Genomic DNA, 25,948 nt, shown 5'->3' with positions numbered 1-25,948 from the left:
CTTATCATGATAAAACACAGACCCTTCTGGGGGTATATATACATAACCCAGTACAATATCATATAAGGCTCCTGTAGTATGTCTCAGATCAAACTTTAGCCAGACCATTTCTTCATATTTGTCAATCAATATTTGTGTTACATACTGACTAAAGGTTGATCTGACACACACAAGGACTCCACCAGATGACTTGTTAACATTCACTTTCCTTATACTTTCAAATAGTGTATAATCTTTAAACATGCTCTTAAATTCATTTGTATGCTTTTGAAATGATTCTATGAAACCCACAATATCTATTTCATTTATAGTATCATATAGTTCCTTTGGGAAATGCTTCAGTTTGTATAGAAGTCCCTCTATATTCCAAGTAATACACGTCAATGTTCCTTGCACTTTTCTATCATGATCTGCATCTTTATTACACTGAATGTTATTGTTTGTCTGTGGGCCTTGACCAAAACGTCATTTGGTCCTTTCTTGTTGCACTAGCACAATCTTGTCAGAGTCATAGTCATATTGGTATAGTTTACCATCGATCAGCAACTTATCATATCTCATGGAGACCTTGGAACCTTTTTCTCTTGCCTCCATGAAGAAGGGGCTGAGTTTCTTACGAGCATCTTTTACTTGTATTGGAAAGTCTTCTGTTATTCTAACTTGTCCTCCCCGGGGGAGATTTGATTTTGCTTTTGCCATTATCTGCACTTTGTCTTTGAATGTCATAAAAGTTACCTTTATCGGTCGGTTATTTTTCTGGGGCCGGCCAATTCTTTGTATATCATCAAATATAATATTTGATGTTTCCTCCTCCGAAATGTTAAGTTCGTTTTGAAACAGTACTTTCACTTTCGTTTCGGTTTCCTCGTGTGTTTCATTTCTACTGTCCGCTAACCCATGAATCATGATGTTCTTTTTCTTGATTTCACGTTCTATGTCAGTAGTTTTGAGTGTTATCTTCCTTACGTCTGCCTTTATTTCTGTCGTATCTGCCTCTAGTTCATTGATTCTATCGTCAAGTTTCCTCTCCACGCGATCTACTTTCTGGTGTATCTCGCTGAGACTCGACCGTACATCCACCATGAATTCGGCCATTTGTGTTTTCAATTCTAGGAGAGTTCTAATAATGTCGGTCTCTTCGTTTGCATTATCTCCCTTGTCTGTTTTCTCGGCGGTGTAAGATTGTAACCTTGTCTGTCTCATTTCACCCTTATTCCCAGTTATTGGGCCGGGGTTTATTTCGATGCAACCATTTACCACTAGGAGTGTTGCTAGAATTAATGCAAGTCTCGGAGATGGGCCCTTTTCAAGAACGTTCACTGTAACATGCATCATGTTTACCGCGGTAGCCATGTTGGATTGCCCCCGTTTGATTTTACCGCCGCCAAAGCAACCTATTCTCAATCTCCAAATTGACACTTCAATGCCCATATTTACTGAATGTTGTCAGCATAAACACCACAATGCACCACAAGTATATATTTCAAATTGTCAGTGTCATTTTACCACATTTTTGCACTTTTTTTCTGGAGCTACCCATGCACACGTCTACCGTCTTTCGATGCCAAACCGGAAGTTCCAATATATTTTAATAACATTTAATAAAGCTTCAAAATGGTCAATAACGTCATACACTTGTATATACATATCCATCAGTTGTAAAAACCTGGGGAACTATACTTGATTAAGGCGCCTTACGTCAGTCATACTTACTTGATATTATTAGCAACTGACAGGACGGGATCAAATTTGATATCAAACTCCCAAGCCTACATCTACAGATATCTTATTCGATTTCAGTCTTGACAAATTATGTTAGAAGATCTGACAATTTGGCGACGATGTTGGCATTATTACTCGACGGATTTCTCAGACAGATAGAAATGTAATCGTGTAAAAACCTAGAGTACACTTGGGATGGCAGTATCAGGCCAACAGGATCTACTTATATCGTTCTCACACAAGTCAGACACATAGACACGAATGGAACCCCTTGTCTGTCCTTAATGTTTAAATATATATCTACAGAAGTAACACCATTTATTGACACTTTATATACTTCATGTGTCTTTTTTATTATGGAAAACGTGAAACAAATTGTCCGTTGAAACAGATATTGAAGAGTCCATAAACATATTACAAAGCCCTCGTGGATATTGCCGCTCCAGTCCGTATTTGATAATGACATACACATGTTCCTGACGATAAAGAATACAGGTCGTAAACATCTTTGATATATTCACTCAACTCCTTAATGGAAACTAGAACTGTAAGATGACGACTGGGTAAAACCACCCCTACCCGTCATTTGCAATACAGACTTGTATAAGACACTGACGAGGTACATCACGTTCACAGATTCATATATACAATTGTCGCATACCATATCAGCTACTGAGCAAGGCGAATGTGCAGCACCGATTCTTCTTCGCTAACGTTACACCATTTGACCTTTGAACCCAATAGATCTATGGCCTGCATGAGCTATGGGCCTTGACTACTCTGACAGGCAAACATTGTTGCCAAAAGGTGTTTGCATTCTAGCCAAGATGTTTTGGGAGGCTGCGGTATGTTCGTGTTAAGTCTCCTTGTGATAGGCCGGAACTTTTGCCGATTAGTGCTACCTCACTGAAGCATACTGCCGAAGACACCCAGCAGGACACTCCACCCGGTCACATTATACTGACAACGGGCGAACCAGTCATCCCACTCCGTGTATGCTGAGCGCTAAGCAGGAGCAGCAACTACCAATTTTAAAGACTCTTGTATGTCTCGGCCATGGGGCAGAACCCAAAGCCTTCCTCACAGGGGCGAACGCTCAACTTCAGACCAAAAGTGAGGCAGTGTCAAGGGAGACATTAGGAAGAAGTACGTTGTTAAGAAAGAAGAGAAAAGATAAGATCCCAAATTTTGTCGCCTCGTACGATCTTACGCCCTACCTGCAGGGATGTTACCCGTCTGATTCCTTTATTATATTTACATAGTAACAGTTCTAGAAACGTTTAAAATTATAGCCTCTATTAAAATTCACACATAGATCAAGCCCGGAGAAAACTGACGTAAGAGCTAATGTATAGACCTTTGTATTTTAAAAAATGTGCATAGTAACCACGACAACCAGAATTTCAACAACATCAAACCCTACATGCAAATCTGCATATGGTCTGTAACAGTCCTTACAGTCATCGAAATTGGTCACCAAGGTCAATAGGCGATGTTCGGACAAAACTGGATTATTTTGTTTACCGATGGCTACCAAATGCCATCCATTGTTTTGGAAAATAGTGACATTGCATTTGTTTCCTTCAAAATCCTTATATTGCAGCTTTCGGTTTAATAAGATATTATCTTAAATTTGGTTAAGCTTTCATTATGATTCCTTTGTTACGGCTCTGGAAATACCTGATGTGTCTAAATATAGGCATAGATAAGTTACACCGCTTGACCAAAATTGATTTAAGGACTGATTACCTATGGACCATTACACAAAACCTGTGTATAGCGACCTGGTTAACATACAACAAATAGTGATGTTGGTATACAAGTATTTAGAGTGAATTGTGCGGACAAATTATTTCTACAGACAGATCAGACAGGCAGACAGACAGACAGACAGACAGACAGGCAGACAGACAGACAGACAGACAAACGAACTGATTCTATTTTATCCGTTAGTTCATTGCATGGGTATAATTACGCTTCTTTTGTTTCACAATGATGTTAAAAGCATAAATGTTTTTTTTCTTTCATGTGGTAAAGAACATAATGAACATTTTTGTACTTAATTTATCAATCATCATAATTATTTATTTGATCAATTCTGAAGAACAGAATATAAAAGAAGATAATACCGACATCTGGACAAAACCACAAAACTCAAAATCGATCAAACGAGGACACAATTTAAAAAATACATGGCGGTCCTTGAAATAGCACTAGGTCATACGACCAGGCGTTTCAGGAGAGCATGCGTCTGAGAAGGTAGAAGATACTGATTGTTTATATACATGTTGTATTACGATTAAAATATTGAAATCTTGTTTCTGTATTTCTTATTTTTTCTTAGTGCGATTAAAATACTGCATTATGAAAATATCAACAATCTAGACATACACATGTATTGATGAATTTGGCAAAGGTTTATCGGCCCCAAAGTATACTTAATTCACTTGTTGTGTTTCCTCTGGTGTTTACCTAACTCGCCTAACCTTATCCTGTGTTGGAATTGCTCGTCTGAACAAGATGTATACGTCTGGACTTTCTCCCCTAACACCAATTAGATAGGTCCCAGCTAATTCAGGGACATATACGCAGGGATTGTTTTCATTCCTCAAAAAGATGTTCTTACAATATACAATAGATATCACGTAAATTGAGTAATGATACGACAGGGTTACTAGTAGACAACAGCTATTACGATGAAATATCATTGTAGTTATGGGAACTGTGCCTTTCTAGCCGTCAGATACACGAGAACTATCGATCTATTGTATTGGTATTATCTACAATACTCGTACTGATCTCAAATTGTCCTCCAAATTGAGAGATTGCGTCACCTTTCTTGTTTCAATCACAATTCCCAAAGTTGTTAGAAATTGATAGAATGTAGGCAAAAAAATTTTTTTTAAACCATACTGTTCCAGAAGGTTAAGCGTCTCTTGGTTAAGTCAGGTTAAGGTTATACGATGCTCTCTTAATGGGAAACAGGGCGGTGACAACAGAGCCACCAAGCATATCAACAAGCTTTGAACAGTCTGGCTTCATATCGCACAAGAGAATCATGATGCCGACCATACAGCTTTCCAATGGTCTTCGTCATCCTTCTTCTCCCGAAAACCCTGTTGTTAGTTTAGTTGGACAAGCCCTTGAATATTGATTCGACTGGACACAGAAACAGGGAAACAAGGATGTAACAATCTAAAAAGTGGAAATTGAAATAACTACCGTCAGTCCCCGAGGTTTGCTGTAGACGTGTTTGGCGTTCTTTTGGGATAAATTACTGAAAATATAAAACCTCCTCATCATGATTTTTGACATTTCTTTCGGGTTTCTTTTGAGTTTTCTCTGTCGCTTCGGAAGTATCAACGATTTAAGCCTTCAGCATTACTGCTGAGTCCTAGAAGGACGAGGAAGCTGGATTATAAAATTAAAATCATCTTTTGACTCTACTCTATCTCGCTCTCAATTTGTATTCAAATGTTCTAATATCGCGCGTGTCTTTTGTGCAGCTCTTCGAAAACCAATATCGATTAACAAATGATAATTAAAGAAAACCAAACTTGAAGTATTACATGGCGCTGTCTGTTACAGACACCAGGAATAAACAACACTTGTACATAATAACACCGGTTATAGAGACGTAGTTATCGATGTAACAGTCAACAGGACGGCAGCTGAACTAGACCATTGTCTCCATAATTGACATTTATCAGGATCTACCGTTTTAATGGCCGCTTGTCACCACTTGTACATGATTTCCGCGAACACAACTATCTTCTACAAGACGACGCATTGTAACACGCGACTTTACATTTTCACATATAATCAAGTTATCTGGTTCACAATGTATCTCTGGGTGCGGAATCCCCTGGAAATGCATGTCAGCTTGTATGCAAGCAAATTTTATTTACTCTCGATCTGAAGCGCTCTTCACCGTCTTAGAATTTTCTTGATCACATTTGCTATTGATAACACGACTTTTCCGTTCCAACATCAAATGAAGTTAACCATTTATCTTTTTAATTTTCGCAGTTTCGTTGATTCAGTTGTGAATGAAGAACCATAAAATTAAATACAGTGATTTGATTATAAAATCCCAACCGTATTATTTGAATGAAAACGTGAGCCGTTAACAGAATTCAATTTCGCATTAATGTTGATTTCGATATGCACATGGTTTGCGTACAGTTTAACAAGCTGTCAAAGGATGTAATAAAGTGATTATACCTTTATTGAGTCATGTGTCACTGGCAATGCAACAATCATTATCATAATTATAAATATAACTTATAATATATTAATTATCATCGTACAGGTATCGTGTTTAGCGTGTACATGTAGCTATCATACGATTACTATTTTATCATTTTAGTATATTTACATTTGCTCCACATTTCCCCATTGACACAATATGCTAAGAGGCAGTTGCCACCATACGCCTATAACACCCAGTGCCTCAGGCTATAACACCCAGTGAGTCATGTGACATTACAAAAGGCGGGATTTTTTTTGTGTTGGTTTAGTTTTTTTCAAAGTTGACGAAAATGGTAAGACAATGTAAATATAAGTATTGAACAGTGGTTTTAATGTTGTTATAATCGATATGGCAGCAAGATGTATGGTGGGTAAATGTAGCATGGAAACCCTAACGGGTTCCCATGCCATTTGCCCACCATACATCTTGCTGCCATATCGGCTATAACAACATTAAAACCAATGGTCATTGCTTAAGTGAAATACAGATATTATTAAAATATAAATCATTCTTTCAAATCACAATCACTGCCATTTTCTTGTTAATTTCGCCAAGTTATGACTTGGGGTATTATCCGATACGTTTTATTCCATGACGTTCAATTCACAGGGACCTGGTAATTAGTTACCGTCTACATGTATTTGGACCTCCCCTAGTGTGTATAGCGTATTCTGAGACGTTTTGGGGGGCTATCAAAAATATGGCTCCCAAACAGGTCTCAAAGTGTGCTATTCACACTCGGGGAGGTTCAAATATACATAGACTGTAACAAATTCTCAAGTCCCTGTGTTTCAATACAGTGGAAATCGCTTTATAATGATGTGGGCTCATATCAATCTATCTATCTCTATATATATAAATGGTAAGTTTCTTATGAATATATGCCCTGTAAACTTTATCCTAAAACAATTGTGGAGCAAGTTATATCAACTATTAATCACTCTTGTTGGCTTGGATAGACGTATTGTGTGAATAACGCATACCTTTATAAAGTTTTTAACAAACAAACAAAAAAGAGGAAGAAATTCATTAATTTAATTGCTGATATGTATGTCGATAATTTAGTATTGTACAGCAGATTCTACTTCCAATGTTACCACCAAGGACAGCTATTAATTACTACCTTATTAAATGACTTCAATTTTCATATTGTGAATTTATTTCCATTTATTGATTGTAACATCCCTTCTTCCTCCCAAACCTTCCATATCATCATGCCCCAGGTGCTTCAGTAGTCAAGAACTTATTTCTAACATCACGTTTCCTTATGACGACTACTGATTTAACTTACATTATAGTAATGGTCGACATGATCTTATACGGAAATATCGTTTTTCTTGCGCTGTATGAAATCTCGAACGAACCGATATTACTTGGATTTGACATAGGTAAATATGACGTTTGTCATCTAAGAAGAAATCGCATTACCGTCTTGAATAGCTGTGTTCTCCTGGTCCTTTTACAAGGGAAATATTTTCTTTTGTTCATGTTTTGTGTCTTTTTTATTTTATTTTGAGATAGAATTACGTCTTTGTTCATGCACCACTATTAACTTTTTAAATCGATTTGATATTTTATGTGTGCCTAAGCTTACGTCATTCGCAAGCCCTCTCACCAATCACCCAGCAATAACTCCCACGAGGCAGGCAATACTGGTGATCGGCAATTGGAAAAGGAAAGTAATTTAATACCAATAATTTATATCAAAGTTTTAAAATCGCCAAATGAACATCCCTGCGTCAATCATTTGTCATAAACAGCAAAGGAACCTCACAATAACAAATCTTCTGGTATCATACCATCCGCCATGACAGGCCATCAGCACGCGCAGCCGTGTTTTGCATTTAAAAACTGCGATAACCAGTTTGACTGCTTACGCTTTCAGTAAGAACTTTTTTTTGGCAATGACATTCTGAATGGAGCGGAGTTTTAGTTATTGTACGGTTTAGTACTATATTCTACCACTTTACTTAAAGTCCGCTATGATAACATACATTGTATTTAGAGCATAACCATCACTAGCAGTTTCCGATCACTGTCCCTTGTGAGTTTGCTATATAATAAAATCCCATGCATCAACAGCAAACTTACAAGGACAAAATACGCTCTCTACGTCAATACCCTAGTTATTTAAGGATGAAATATATCAGAATATCAGGAAAATATATCACAATGTACGAAATATCGTTAATTCGATTCAATACAATATGGAATGCGCTATATACAGTGCCTTCAACACTTAATGGCGAAATACACTATATAATACGTATACTTAAATACATGTATGAAACAAACCAAACCATCAGCCAAAGAAGAAGAAATATATTATGTTGTCAGAACACAAGGACGAGTGTGCCTTAAGGGAAGTTCACACCGACAAATACATCATGCCGTCAGCTCACACCGACAAATACATCATGCCGTCAGCTCACACCGACAAATACATCATACCATCAGTTCACACAGACAAATACATCATACCGTCAACTCACACCGACAAATACATCATACCATCAGTTCACACAGACAAAAACATCATACCGTCAGCTCACATCGACAAATACATCATACCGACAGCTCACACCGACAAATACATCATACCGTCAGCTCACATCGACAAATACATCATACCGTCAGTTCATACAGACAAATACATCATACCGTCAGCTCACACCGACAAATACATCATACCGTCAGTTCACACCGACAAATACATCATACCGTCAGTTAACACCGACAAATACATCATACCGTCAGCTCACACCGACAAATACATCATACCGTCAGTTCACACAGACAAATACATCATACCGTCAGCTCACACCGACAAATACATCATATTTTAAGTAAATTGACATACATGTATAAAACATACAAAGAAAAAATATATTATGTTGTCAGAACACAAGGACGAGTGTGCCTTAAGGGAAGTTCACACAGACAAATACATCATACCGTCAGTTCACACCGACAAATACATCATACCGTCAGCTCACACCGACAAATACATCATACCGTCAGCTCACACCGACAAATACATCATACCGTCAGCTCACACCGACAAATACATCATACCGTCAGTTCACACAGACAAATACATCATACCGTCAGTTCACACAGACAAATACATCATACCGACATCTCACATCGACAAATACATCATACCGTCAGTTCACACAGACAAATACATCATACCATCAGATCACACAGACAAATACATCATACCGACATCTCACATCGACAAATACACCATACCGTCAGTTCACACAGACAAATACATCATACCGTCAGCTCACACCGACAAATAGATCATACCGTCAGCTCACACCGACAAATACATCATACCGCCAGCTCACACCGACAAATACATCATACCGTCAGCTCACACCGACAAATACATCATACCGTCAGCTCAAAGGGCGCCATTGTATTTATCTGTCACCCAGATTGCATTTATATTGACAAAAATACAAGCTTACAAGCGTGTAGTATACATACATTTACTTAGGTTAAACACTGCCTTTCTTAAATAAATGGGTTCTTCATTTTCATCAATTTCCTTTGAAAAAATAGCATTTTTAAATCATCTTCCGTTCTGTGGTTGAATTGCAACCAATCTGACACAGAGTACAAAGCCTTGCCATGACGATGATCAACATAGCGCCAAAATGACGTCATAGTAACGCAATTGTTCGCATCATTCGTAGCACATTTTTGATACATTTAAGGATTAACATCAATTATTTTTTCTGTTATACAGTCATAACAGAAAAAACTGGAGTGTACTCTAAATAAACCGCGAAACGGTTTATGAAGAGAGTACACTCCAGTTTTTTATGTTATGACTGTATAACAGAAAAAAATAATTAATGTTAATTCTTATAATTTAATTTCGTCTTATACACACCAATATATTTCACTTTCTTTGGCGAACTCTTTTCTGTGATAAATTATTACGCAACGTCATCAGCCAATCAAAAATGATGTTACATTTCGCAACGTCAAAATTTTTGTTATGGAGGTATAACAAAATTATTTCATCCAATGAAAATGCGTGTTTCATACAAAATTAAATTATTGTGTTAATTACATATAACATAGTAATATAAACGAAGAAGGACGACAATGTTATGACTCCTGCCCTGACCGGACCTCGAACTCACGGGGACAACTATGTCTTTATAGAAACAGAAAAGCACGTCCCCATGCAGCATGTAGCAAAGGCAACAACCACTACATGATGATTTTGTTAATAAAAAACAAAGACACAAATGTCTTTGATTAGAATCCCGGACAGACGCGCATATACACACACATACATTGTATATGATGTTGATCCTACGGTAAAGATTTTACTTTCCTGTCGTAGTAATATTATGTTGAATATACTGTATATTGTAACCCTGGTAAATACTAGCCGCAATATACCGCTCGGCTAGAGAGATCTTCTCTTTAGCTCGATCGGTTGAGCGTAAGACTAGTAAGCCAGAGGTCCCGGGTTCGATCCCTAGCGGAGGCAGTGATTTGATTTAATTAATCATGCGCTCTGTTACATTGGCGCCCATGTAGGGACTCGGGAATGATACTCATCGCTGCTTGCGAAAGCATCACTGTTACCCCTGGAAACTCGAGGACGAGTTCTTTCCTGGAGGGGGAGTATGTAACCCTGGTAAATACTAGCCGCAATATACCGCTCGGCTAGAGAGATCTTCTCTTTAGCTCGATCGGTTGATATGTGTGCAGTTCGCATCCATGTATGCATACATTGCGATCCAGGTATTCGTATCATCTAATAGACGACTTGTCAATATGATAATGGGCCCACTATCACTGTGCCATTGAAACGTTCATTTGAGAACGTGTTAGTAGCGCAGTGGTATAAGCTGCGGGTATTTCTGGCTACGCGATGAGGTGCCGTTTGAGGCCTTTTTATTCCCCTATTAGACAAGTCATTCAATTCACACGCCTGTGCTAAAAGAACAACATGTGTTTCCAGTCCGTCTTCTGTGACTGATCAAATGTCACTGTCTGGCGCCATTGTGGTGCATTGTGTTGTTCGTCTATTTGTGATGGCGACAGAGAACTCAGTAGGTTCAGTTTTTGTTTGATCATCTATCACTGCGTGCCCCATCATAGTTACAGAAACGGAGTCCTACATCATATCATATATTCAAAACAGAGGATTCAACATTTAGTCTCATTTACATATTAAATACTACCGTAAGTTCTGGCCTCAAACCAGTTCCATAGAACTCGGTCAATGTGATAATGTCCACCTCTGAATTGAAAATCAATTGTCGAGTTAAGCAGCATTGACGCCTACAGCATAAACGTGTGTTGTGTACTGTAACTGGTGGTATACACAGCTTATATAAACTGTCCATTACGATTAGGATTAATAATCACGCGATCATCGACTGAAGTGTAATTGATTGATGGACCTTTCCATCCTTGTTACAGTTATAACGAAGGCGCATTGTTAAGACGCCATTCCGTTAAGTAAGACGCCGGTGTTTGTTTGACCAATCAGCGCACTAATTGTATCGATATTTATTACATAAAAATCTACGCTGAGATCAATGACAATTTGCCTGTGATTCCAATTGTAGTCAGGGTTTTAGGGTATTATGTAGACGTTGTTGACCTTGATACTTGTAACATGGAGCCGTGATTTACTGTTTCTATATTATAAACAGACGTCGTTGTCATCTGTCATGCAACCAAGATGCTGTTTTTTTCTTTATATAGAGGCTGCTGCCATTAGCTATACAGTAAGCGAGGTTTTCCGGTTCTATATATAGATGTTGTCGTCGAAAGTAATGATGTCATTATTTCCTGTTTCTATATATAGAAGTTGTTGGCCTTGATTATACAGCAAGGTTTTTCTGTTGATATTTTATAGAGTTGCTGTCCCTTGGTTGTGCATCCGTAATTTTCCGTTGATTTACTGTTACATGTGAATCTAACTTGCTTTGTTCGCGGTCATTCAATACAGCGCGAAAATTAAAAACAGCGAATATTAATATAAACAAACAAATGCACTGCAATGATAATTGCAGAATATTTACAAGGTGTGGTTGCGTGATATTGCGAACTAGATCCGACTGGAACAATCGCGAAATATTAGCCCAGTTAAATTTGACTACTAGTATATAGAGTTGTTGCCCTTTGTTTTGCAGTCATGATATTCAGCTGCTATAAAGATGTGTTGTTTGTCCTTGGTTATATAAAGTTGTTACCCTTGAATTTGCATCCGGGGTTTTCTGCTAGTCTTTGATGTCTCTGGTTATGTAGTCAGGATTTAAGCCACATTGTGAACATGCGGTAAATTCGTTTCTGGATTGTCGTGGTGAATATGTAATTCTTATTGATGTTGTTTGTTGATATATCTTTACCGATGTCGTGTCCACATTACAATCTCGTATTACGAAACCAGCATCTGACCATCTGATCATTTACTGATGACATTGTATTATATATATGTACATCTTGATGTCGATAAGAAATAGAGCATGTTTTGGAGTATTGTCTTTGATAAGCATAAGCATAATCTTTCCCTACCTTGAATGTGTGACAGAGAAACCGCCAGTGTCGGGTTGATATTTTAGGTTGTCTTACCCCAGGGTTGGGTAATGAAGATTATCACCCCCGAGGGATGGAGATTTTTGTCACGTCCTCAAGACGGTGGACAATCAAGACTTTCTCCCCGAGGGATGGAGATTTTTGTCACGTCCCCAAGACGGTGGACAATCAAGACTATCACCTCGAGGGATAGAGATTTTTGTCACGTCCCCAAGACGGTGGACAATCAAGACTTTCTCTCCGAGGGATGGAGATTTTTGTCGCGTCCCCAAGGCGGAAGACAATTATTTTTACTGTCGTCATACTATGCTATTTTATAGAGAACATACTGTAATACCGTATCAGGTTGACGTGACCTCATTGTATTGCCGTCATGACGTTAATATTTATATTTCCACTCAATTCAGACTCAATGAACCTACCACAGTTAACTCTAGTCATTTTTCAATGAACTATATCAAGTCCGGCGTAGGAATACATTTGTCGAGCTTGGACTATATTTTTTTAATTCCTTTTCAAAAGTGATCATATTTATATGAAATAAATTCTTTTAAAACTGATATCTGTTTTAATTCGCTATTAAGTTTGTTCACGAAAGAAATCCTGAAAGTATTAACCATATGTAGACGAAGAGTGATGATGTACATTTCGGTAAGTTCCGTGGTAGACTTGCACAAGTCCCTATTTGTCAAAGACAAAATAATGTACAAAATATAAAAAATATATAAATATAAGGATTGAATAAAGTTATGTTGAGGTGTATGGGGGTATAAACCTCAATAGGTCTTGAGACAAATTTTATGAACTGCGAATTTTATGAACTGCGAAGCAGTTCATAATAAATTTGTCTCAAGACCTATTGAGGTTTATACCCCCATACACCTCAACATAACATTATTCAATCCTTAATTATTATTGTTGGATTGACGTCACTTAATTGTTCCTATGACAGCATTGTATTGTTGCCAGCACGTGCTATCTGTCATACCCTAGGGATAGGCAGAGAAATTGCATCCCAAAGGATAGCAGAGATATCACACTCGGTGAATTGACAAAGAAGTCCCACCCTAGGGGTGACAGAGAAATCACATCCTAGAGAGTGACATAGAAATCACACCCTAGGGGTGACAGAGAAATCACACCCTAGGGGTGACAGAGAAATCACACCCTAGGGGTTGACAGAGAAATCACAACCTAGGGGATGACAGAGATATCAGGAGTGACAGAGAAATCACACCCTAGGGGTTGACAGAGAAATCACACCCTAGGGGATGACAGAGATATCACACCCCAGGAGTGACAGAGAAATCACACCCCAAGGAGTTGACAGAGAAATCAGGGGTTGACAGAGAGATCACACCCTAGGGGTTGACATAGAAATCACACTCTAGGGTGTGACAGATAAATCACAACCTAGGGGTTGACAGAGAAATCAGGGGTTGACAGAGAGATCACACCCCAAGGAGTTGACAGAGAAATCAGGGGTTGACAGAGAGATCACACCCTAGGGGGTGACAGATATATCACACCCCAGGAGTGACAGAGAAATCACACCCTAGGGGTTGACAGAGATATACTGAACAAGTAAAACGGGAGACAAGTCCCTGAATGAGGAGAGAAACATTTACCTACAAGTTATCAACGTAGTGAGACGTAAAGACTCGACATGTCTCTGTATGTATAGTGCGTTACCATCAATAGCTCCCGAGAACGACACCGGGCCCGAATGATGCTTCCTGACGCAGGTGGAAGTATAAGGACTGTGGCCACCAATCTCTCCCTCACCTAGATTATATCTCCTTCAATAATAGTCTTCATAATTACAAATGAAATTTCAACATAGAGGATTTCCCCTCACAGTGGATATTTGAATGCTGTGTATGATGAAATGCGATAACTCACTGTCGGAAATTTCTTTTTATGGGTACTGACATTACTTTTTATGGGTACTGACATTACTTTTTCAGTGGTTGCTGCATATTCTTTTCCAGTTTAAACTCAGATTGTAAACGAGTTTCTGCCGCTCCATTGGCTTCTGCTGGCGGGGTTATGGATTAAAGCTGCTGAGTTTGAATATAAGACCAGCAGGCGAGCGTATTGATCTCAAATCGCATAGATTTATTACCATCGTCTGTTTGTTTTACTGCATCATAAATCATTTTAGCATGAAGAAAATTATTAAAAATAGTGACGCAACGTCCATTTTCAGATGTTCAGTTCGATTTGTATTTTGAACTGATGCCACAGGCCACGTAATAATCCTGGTTGTATTTCTGCATTACTCTTTCCTATCTGATATTTATCATTCATTCAGAGACCTACACTGAATAGTCAGTTTAAATAGAGACATTGTATGTTAATGTAAACGGAAACATTGAATAGTCAGTTTAAATAGAGACATTGAATAGTCAGTTGACACAGAGGCATTGTATGTTAATGTAAACGGAGACATTGAATAGTCAGTTGACACAGAGGCATTGTACAGTGTATGTTAATGTAAACGGAGACATTGAATAGTCAGTTTAAACGGACATATTGAATTGTCAGTTAACATTGAAACATTGAGTGAGTGAGTGAGTGAGTGAGTGAGTGAGTGAGTGAGTGAGTGAGTGAGTGAGTGAGTGAGTGAGTGAGTGAGTGAGTGAGTGAGTGAGTGAGTGAGTGAGTGAGTGAGTGAGTGAGTGAGTGAGTGAGTGAGTGAGTGCGTGAGTGAGTGAGTGAGTGAGTGAGTGAGTGAGTGAGTGAGTGGTGAGTGAGTGAGTGAGTGAGTGAGTGAGTGAGTGAGTGAGTGAGTTGAGTGCAGTGAGTGAGTGAGTTGGTGAGTGAGTGAGTGAGTGAGTGAGTGAGTGCAGTGAGTGAGTAGCGTGCGTGCGTGCGTGGTGCGTGCGTGGTGCGGCGTGCGTGAGTGAGTGCGTGGTGCGTGCGTGCGTGAGTGCGTGCTGCGTGCGTGAGTGCGTGCGTGCGATCGAGTGTGAGTGAGTGAGTGCGTGATTGCGTGCGTGCGTGGTGGGTGGTGTTGGTGGGTGGGTGGTGGTGGTGCGTGGTGGGGTGGTGCGTGCGTGCGTGCGTGTGTGCGTGCGTGGTGGTGTTGTGGTGGGTGGGTTGTTGGTGGTGGTGAGTGGTGGTTGCGTGAGTCGTGAGTGCGTGAGTGAGTGAGTGAGTGAGTGAGTGAGTGAGTGAGTGAGTGAGTGAGTGAGTGAGTGAGTGAGTGAGTGAGCGAGCGAGCGAGCGAGCGGGTGAGCGGGCGGGTGGGCGAGCGAGCGAGCGAGTGAGTGAGGTCAAGAAGGTATAGCCTCGTTATAGTCTGGCCAGACGTATTTCTTTATGATCGGTAATGCCTTACATTATAAGCGATGATTTGTAGTTAAATACAAACAAATAACGATGTTTTGTATCGATTGTTGCCTTTTTGAGTGATTGCATCCCAGACAGAGTACTTCTCGCTGACTTTATGAGTGATGTGGTAGGGGGCGCTGTTGTCAACTGTGTTCATATTAAGTATAAACCTACAGAATCAACCCTACATTCCGAAGCAGATTAACCATAACAATGTCTTACATTGCTAGATCATGATCAAACACAATCTCAAGATATTTATGTTTGTTCAAAGTTGAATAATTCATCAACAAATTAGTAATAGTAAACAGAGGTTTCCAACCAGAGTATCTTCATTCTACATAAAGAATCTTCAATAAGTGGTACATTGTGTCCTTACGTCTCACATACTCCTACGTTTTATGACAGGGTTCTAGTTTATTTCACCTCTTATGTCCTTGTAGGCATTTGTATCTGCCCATTTTCGTTCTGATAATCTCATTTCGTAATTGACAATTGATTTATGAACTTGTGAAATGAAACTCGTTATCTTCTAAAATATATAAACTTAACTGATTATATCCGAAGATAAATACCTTTTATGGAATAAATAAATGGATAAAGTGAATTCTTCCACTGGATGTGTATACGAGGCAGATAATCTTCTTGTCTGTAATTACGGGTACTCCGAGGGCAGATGATGGTAATAGGGTTTCCACAAACGATGTTTGATTAACATTGTGATACCTATCCCCACTTCGGCGCCATGGCTTGGTACTATTGTATTTCATTCCTGTATACGCCTTGGGTTAGCTTAACCAAACTCCATTAGTAAAAGGGTGAATGCTTGTAATTTAATTTACAGGAACATTTGGATATCGGAATGATTTAATCAATCACGGCATAAGACATATCACTTACATATCTTAAAACTGAATTGTTCAAATTAGAAAAAAAAACTTCCAACTGAGATTGAAAAAGGGAGAACCGAAACATATATGTACTGTCATTATAGCGGTTTGCAGAAGCAATTTTGAAAAACTGAAAATTCGTATATACATTTTTGAAATATCATTTGGAATCTTTTTAACGTGACTATCAGCTTCAAGCCAGCTTTTCATCTATCTCTCATTTATCTAATCCAGACTTTATAAATAGAATCTTTCATCCCCTTGGGAGTGAGACAGGGGAATCTATTCATGATTAATGACGTCATAATTTACGACATGACGTTGCGCTATGCTATATAGGGTCACCACAAGGCCAAATTATAAAAAAAAAAACCAACAACAACCTCTATTTTATAGTGTCATCGCAATACTAAATTATATAAATACAATGTCATAGGGTCATCGCAAGGCTAAAATATACAAACACAATGTCATAACGTCATCGCAAAGCAGAATCATACGAAAACTGTCAAAGCGTCATCGTATGGAAAAGCGACATCGCAAGGCCAAATAACACAAAAAATATATCAAAGCGTCATCGCAAACCCAAATTTTACAAACACTTTGTTATAGTGTCATCGCAATGTCAAAAAATACAAACACTATGTCATAGCGTCAAAAATAATACAAATATTATATCATGGCGTCATCGCAAGGATACATTATACAAAAGCAATACGACAATTCTTAATTATACAAACACTACGTCATAGCGTCATCAGAAAGCCCAATTATACATATACAACAAATGCAAAAGTGTCATCGCAAGCCCAAATTATATAAAAAAAATTCAAAGCGCAATCGCACTGCCAAATCATACAAAAACTATGTGATTGCGCCAAATTATAAAATAAGAATGCCATAGAGTCATCGTAATACTAAATTGTACAAACGTTATGTCATAGCGTCATTGTCAGACTTAATTTACAGATACGATATCATAGCGTCATCGCAAGGCCAAATTACACACAAACAATGTCAAAGTGTCACCGTAAGGTCAAATTATACAACATATGTCAAAGCGTCACCGCAAGGCCAAAATATACAACCTATGTCAAAGCGTCATCGCAAAGCCAAATAATACAAACATTATGTTATAGCGTTACCACAAGGCCAAATAATACAAAAACGATGTTATAGCGTCATCGCAATTCTTAATTTTACCAACACTATGTCAAAACGTCATCATTAAGCCCAATTATACAGCAAATGCCAACGCGTCATCGCAAGGCCAAAACATATAAACACTATTTCAAAGCACAATCGCTCGCCAAATTATGCAAGGTCAAATCATACAAAAAAAACTGTGTCATAGCGTCATCGAAAGGCCATATCATGCAAAAATACTATGTCATAGCGTTATCGCAAGGCCAAAGTATTAAAAAAAAAAGATGTCAAAGCGTTATCGAAATAGTTAATTATACAAGCATTACGTCATAGCGAAAGTCAAATTATACAACAAATGTCATACCTTCATCGCAAGGCAAAAACATATATAAACAATGTCAAAGCGTCATCACAAGGTCAAATCATACAAAATCCATGTCATAGCGTCATCACAAAGCAAAATTATACGAACACTTTGTCACAGTGTCATCGCAATGCCAAATTATACAAAAAGCGCCCATACAGCTTCCTTGCACACAGAGAAAATGTACCACAATATCAATACATTTACTGCCGCATTGCATAATGACGTCAATACACAAGGTGAAATAAAACACAGTTTCTTTTCACGGAGACGAAATATACCATACCACTAACATAAAGAAAATGTATCACATCACCAACACACAAGGGCAAACTATAAAAGTATTCAAAATACACGACAACGTCTTTTTCTCCGGAACAAAATATACTAAAATGCTAAACCAGAGACCTATATAGTTATAGAGATGTCTAGTCAAACCGGGGTTTGGTTTTGTATCGTTTAACGTCAAAACAAAACCAAGGTCAAAATATACTGCAACGTTAATACACAAAGTCACGATGACAAAGAACTGAATGTAGTATCAAATCTGATACGAAAATACGGCAATAGAAATAAACCGTCAACTAGGAGGGTAATCATCAATGTAAGTATCTAAACCAGACAGACAAAGTGGTATACTAGACAGAGTGGTATATCAGACAGAGTGTTATACCAGACATAGTGTTATACTAGACAGAGTGGTATATCAGACATAGTGTTATACCAGACATAGTGTTATACCAGACAGAGTGGTATACTAGATAGAGTGGTATATCAGACAGAGTGTTATACTAGACAGAGTGGTATACTAGACAGAGTGGTATACTAGACAGAGTGGTATACTAGACAGAGTGGTATATCAGACAGAGTGGTATACTAGACAGAGTGTTATACCAGACATTTTTGGTATACCAGACATATTGGTATTACAGACACAGTGGTATACTAGACAGAGTGTTATACCAGACACAGTGGTATACCAGACAGAGTGGTATACCAGACAAAGTGTTATACCAGACACAGTGGTATACCAGACAGAGTGGTATATCAGACACAGTGGTATACCAGACATAGTGTTATATCAGACAGAGTGGTATACCAGACATAGTGGTATACCAGATATAGTGGTTTACCAGACATAGTGGTATACCAGATATAGTGTTATACCAGTCATAGAAGTATACCAGACATAGTGGTATACCAGACATAGTGTTATACCAGTCATAGAAGTATACCAGACATAGTGGTATACCAGACATAGTGTTATACCAGACATAGTAGTATACCAGACAGAGTGGTATACCAGATATAGTGTTATACCAGACATAGTGGTATACCAGACATAGTGGTATACCAGACATAGTGTTATACCAGATATAGTGGTATACCAGACAGAGTGGTATACCAGACATAGTGGTATACCAGACATAGTGGTATACCAGACATAGTGGTATACCAGACATAGTGGTATACCATATATAGTGTTATACCAGAAAATAGTGGTATACCAGACAGAGTGGTATACCAGATATAGTGGTATACCATATATAGTGGTATACCAGACATAGTGGTATACCAGACATAGTGGTATACCATATATAGTGTTATACCAGAAAATAGTAGTATACCAGACAGAGTGGTATACCAGATATAGTGTTATACCAGACATAGTGGTATACCAGACATAGTGGTATACCAGACATAGTGTTATACCAGATATAGTGGTATACCAGACAGAGTGGTATACCAGACATAGTGGTATACTAGATATAGTGGTATACCAGACAGAGTGGTATACCAGACATAGTGGTATACCATATATAGTGTTATACCAGAAAATAGTGTTATACCAGACATAGTGGTATACCAGACATAGTAGTATACCAGACAGAGTGGTATACCAGACATAGTGTTATACCAGATATAGTAGTATACCAGACAGAGTGGTATACCAGACATAGTGATATACCAGATATAGTGTTATACCAGACATAGTGGTTTAACAGACATAGTGTTATACCAGACATAGTGGTTTAACAGACATAGTGGTATACCAGACAGAGTGGTATACCAGATATAGTGTTATATCAGAGAGAGTGGTATACCAGACATAGTGGTATACCAGACATAGTGTTATACCAGATATAGTGGTATACCAGACACAGTGGTATACCAGATATAGTGGTATACCAGACATAGTGTTATACCAGACATAGTGTTGTACCAGATATAGTGGTATACCAGACATAGTGGTATACCAGACATAGTGTTATACCAGATATAGTGGTATACCAGACACAGTGGTATACCAGATATAGTGGTATACCAGACATAGTGTTATACCAGACATAGTGTTGTACCAGATATAGTGGTTTACCAGACATAGTGGTATACCAGATATAGTGTTATACCATACATAGTGGTATACCAGACAGAGTGTTATACCAGACATAGTGTTGTACCAGACATAGTGTTGTACCAGACATAGTGTTGTACCAGATATAGTGGTATACCAGATATAGTGGTATACCAGACATAGTGGTATACCAGACATAGTTGTTTAACAGACATAGTGTTATACAGATATAGTGTTATACCAGACATAGTGGTATACCAGACATAGTGTTATACCAGACAGAGTGGTATACCAGACATAGTGGTATACCAGACAGAGTGGTATACCAGATATAGTGGTATACCAGATATAGTGGTATACCAGACACGGTGGTATACCAGATATAGTGGTATACCAGACACAGTGGTATACCAGATATAGTGGTATACCAGACACAGTGGTATACCAGATATAGTGGTATACCATACATAATGGTATACCAGACATAGTGTTGTACCAGATATAGTGGTATACCAGATATAGTGGTATACCAGACAAAGTGGTATACCAGACATAGTGTTATACCAGATATAGTGGTATACCAGATAGAGTGATATACCAGACATAGTGGTATACCAGACATAGTGGTATACCAGACATAGTGGTATACAAGACATAGTGTTATACCAGACATAGTGGTATACCAGACATAGTGGTATACCAGAAATAGTGTTATACCAGACATAGTGTTGTACCAGACATAGAAGTATACCAGATATAGTGGTATACCAGACATAGTGGTATACCAGACACAGTGGTATACCAGACACGGTGGTATACCAGACACGGTGGTATACCAGACATAGTGGTATACCAGACATAGTGTTATACCAGACATAGTGTTATACAAGACATAGTGTTATACCAGACATAGTGGTATACCAGACATAGTGGTATACCAGACAGAGTGGTATACCATACATAATGGTATACCAGATATAGTGGTATACGAGATATAGTGGTATACCAGACATAGTGGTATACCAGACGTATAGGGAGTGGATGGATTTTTATTATCATTGCGGCTATGAATAACAGTAGCCATTTACATATCCCGTTGTGCTAACGCGTACCACGGGATATGTAAATCGCCCTTGTTATCTGTAGCTTACGTGCACCATGGGATCTGTAGATAGTTACTGTTATTCATAACCGCAATGAAATGAAAAAAAATCCATTATTTCATATGTTTACATTAGGGTTATTTCGAATAGAAATATAAAGAACAGAGTCATTTTCAAATGTTTAACTTTTGATAGCTTTATACGTAAAGACGCAAAATTTATGGAACAGCCGGTGATCTCGCCAATGCACCATGCCATCGTTTACCGTGTCTTTCCGCAATTTCAAGTCGTTTTATTTTATTTATTTATTTATTTTTCATTAGAAACAAAAGGACGTCAAATAACATGAAATAAAATATTTCGTGTTAAATGGGATTTGATTTATGTGAGTAAATGACAAAGAAAACACAATTTACGGAAATGCAACGGGGACTATTTTTCTGGCGTATTAATATTTAACCGATGTATTTTGTAAACAATTAGCACGTGAATTGATGTTTTCATACTGTAAAGAATAGTGGTATACAAGACCAGATATAATGTTATAACAGTCATTCCGGTACAGTGGACCCTCGATAATCCGAACACCTTCGTTCCCAGCCCAAACCGTCCGGATTACGAGTTTTCCGGACTACCGAATTTCGTCTACCAGGTCAAAAAAAATTGTTGTGTAAGAGTTATCTCCCTTGACTCTATACAATACGGGACGTTTTAATGACGTTTCATAAACACGTCTAATTGTCAGTCTTTTTAAAAAACAAATATACTTATATTCTTGATATGATTCTTGTTTTCTTTTATTTTGTAGAAACTAAAAAATAAACAATGTTTTTAAAAGAACATGTGAAGTGAAAGTTGTTTTATTTATAGCGGACATATGTGACCTACAAACAACACACATGGGTTACGTCCCAGAGGTTCACAAACGAGTAGAAATTACATACGTTAAATACCTGAAATGAAAGACCCACTATGTACAATGTACGTTTTTTTACGTAAATTATGAACCTGAAATGAAAGACCCGGTAAATGTACCATGTGTGTAATTAATAGCATGCATCTTTCAATGAGTCGTCATTACACGTAACGGTGTTACAAGCCGATACCCTTGTTTACCCAATACAATTGTTAGTGATGTTAATTACCGATAATAAATTTATTACATGCATTTGTGATTGATTAAGTATCGTATCACATACTGTATGTTAGTGAATTAATTATTGCTAACTACGAAATAGCACTATGTAAAATAACTATAATAGATATTGTACGTCAAGTTGATAAAAGCAAGACCAGTCTACACTATAAAACCCTTTAATACTGAAGCATTTAGGTCGATCGTAAAGAAAAGCAATGTACCGTTATAAAAACAGAGCTACATTGTAACACAGGTAAACACCCGGGGCTATGACCTGGCAGCGGTCGCTATGACTACGCACGATGTCAAGCGATAGTCTGTACAGCTGTCGACACGGGTGACTTGCCCGACATTTTTCTCTCCTCGTGGTGAAAAAATCGTCCGGATTATCGGGGGAAATTTACTAATGAAAAGTACTTTCCGTTCCCAAAATGGGCTTCCGGAATCGGAAACCGAATTTCCGGACTGGTGAGTACAAATAACGTTACGGAAATCCGTTCCCGTGCTATTCCGTCCGGACTGCGAGTTTTCCGGACTATCGGCGTCCGGATTATCGCGGGTCCACTGTATACCAAACAAAGTGTTATACCAGCAAGTTTTTGTAGAGTGTTTATGGTCTGGTGCAAAGTCTCTGCAAGCCTATGAGGATTGTGTTTTGCGTTAAATTTACCAATTTTAGTATACGATAATGTTTGCATGTATAAGGCACTACTATTACCTTACTGCATCTTAGACACACATTTAACAGCTGGGCAAGACGCATCTGTCTACATTACAACTAAAGTGGACCTTCTAAGTCAGAGATGACAAACATGGAATACTGGTCCTTTACTACTGACAAAACTCATAATCTCAGAATTAAAATCTCTTCTCATTTAACAAATTGTATTCATTTCATGAAATTGCCTTACGAACGATTTATGTAAATATTTTATAATGTCAATCATTTCTCTTGCAGTATGTAAACGTTATGATAGAAAGCTGACGGAAAGGACATCATTGTACTCTTGGTAACCGTTAGAACACGAAACCGGTTGATGGCACAGCATTTGACGGTAGAAAAATGAACCGTTAAATACGAAACAATACTTATCTGAACTACCTAAAAATATATAATTTGGACAACGAAACTGACCGTTAGCAGTGCATTCTAATCTATATTAAACGTAAAAAAAAGAAACTGACCGTAAGTCTACATAGTACATGTATTCTATGGTAAACGTTGTAATACGAAACTAATGGTAAGTACTGTAATATGCTTAGTAAAGGTTCAAATACGACACTTATCGTGAGTACTGCATTGTATTCTAAGTAAAGGTTAAAACATTGTATTCTATGTAAAGGTTAAAACATTGTATTCTTAGTAAAGGTTCAGCTATGAAACTAATGGTAAGTACTGTAATATTCTTGGTAAAGTTAAACACGAAACTGGTCGTAAGCACTGCTTAGTATTCTTAGTAAACTTAAAATTACGAAACTGAGCGTTAGTACCTCGTTGTATTCTTAGTAATCGTAAAAACACGAAACTGACCGTTAGTACTGCATTTTATCCTTAGTAAACTTTAAAATACGAAACTAATCGTAATTTCTGCACTGTATTCTTATTAAAGGTTAGAATACGAAACTGACCGTAAGTACTGCATTTTATTTTTTTAGTAAACTTTAAAATACGAAAATAATCGTAACCATTGCACTGTATTCTTATTAAAGGTTAGAGTACAAAACTGACCGTAAGTACTGCATTTTATTTTTTTAGTAAACTTTAAAATACGAAAATAATCGTAATCATTGCACTGTATTCTTATTAAAGGTTAGAGTACGAAACTGACCGTAATCAATGCATTGTATTCTTAGTAACTTTTTAAATACGAAACTAATTATAAAGTAAGTACACAGTAGGTGAAAGTAAAACAGGAAACCGAATCCAGACATAACATTACGCTGCAAGATTCCGTGATCTGGAATTCAGATGTCAAACTAACATTAGAGCTAAAGAAGGTGACATTATTATTATGATTAAATAGCGCGAGGCATTTCCCGTGATAAGTTCACAGGCATTATAAATACAGATATGGAGGGTAGTCCTCATGAAGCTAGACAGTGACATTTGGCCACGTGTTACATAATATTCCGTCGTCGGAGTTGTTGTTAATGACGGAGTTGGAGATTTTAATTAAACCCTTAGGAGGATTCCACACTAAATTTCGATAAACCGCAAATAATCTTTTCCTGTTCTCATACATCAAAATGAAAAATAGTGAGCGCACATGCTGGAATGTGGGCAACATCTTTATTGCAGACGATTTTTGATTAATATTTTTTTTCACAATATTGTCGATGCTCAATGTCATTTACTGACAATGGCAGAAAACTTCACAATATATACGGTACTTAGAATATAATGGTCGGACCAGGTGGAAAGCGTGAATGCATAATGATAAAAGTATAATAGTTTTAAAAACTACAGTATCAATGATTGAGAAAACAACTAAAATGAATTGTGCTGAAAGAGTAAACATTGGAAAGATCTTTAAAGGCATTAAAACATTCGCTTCTCAAAGAACGGGGAAAAAAAGAGTTTTTAAATGTTGCACCTACCTGTTTTCCAGAATTCAAACAATTCACTGACACATGGGCAGTATTTCCGTTCAAACTGAGGTAAACACCATATGTTATACCAGAGAAGGCCAGACACTGTCACACAAACAGCGCGCACGTGTGATCCAGCCACCGTATCCAGCCACACTGAGTCCCGTTTCTTCCTCTCCACAGTGTTAGGAACCTTCCGAATGGTATTAAGTGTTGGCTGTATTCAACTCCGCTGTACGTATATGTCGCTGTGACAAGGATAATAACGGTACGTTAATATCAACTGTACAATTATATATGTATACTACATATAATATATATGTCGGTTATCTTAATATTGCGTTGTGTAATCATTTGAAAACAATATTACCATGGATACATATGTACACGTGTAAATAATATAACTAAAACAATATTACCATGGATACATATGTACACGTGTAAATAACAATTTGAACATCGATACACTT

The 25,948-nt window shown here is 37.8% G+C and overlaps 1 pseudogene; it reads right to left on the bottom strand.

Annotated features, from left to right (window-relative positions):
- The window catches only part of LOC117329493, a 75,661-nt pseudogene extending 49,972 nt beyond the window's left edge, over positions 1 to 25,689 (bottom strand).
- Between the last annotated feature and the right edge of the window lie 259 nt (positions 25,690 to 25,948).

Source organism: Pecten maximus, chromosome 6, assembly GCF_902652985.1.
Source record: "Pecten maximus chromosome 6, xPecMax1.1, whole genome shotgun sequence".
NCBI lineage: Eukaryota > Metazoa > Mollusca > Bivalvia > Pectinida > Pectinidae > Pecten > Pecten maximus.
The sequence above is the reverse complement of the archived record's forward strand: the minus strand, read 5'-3'. Positions and strand labels throughout refer to the sequence as shown.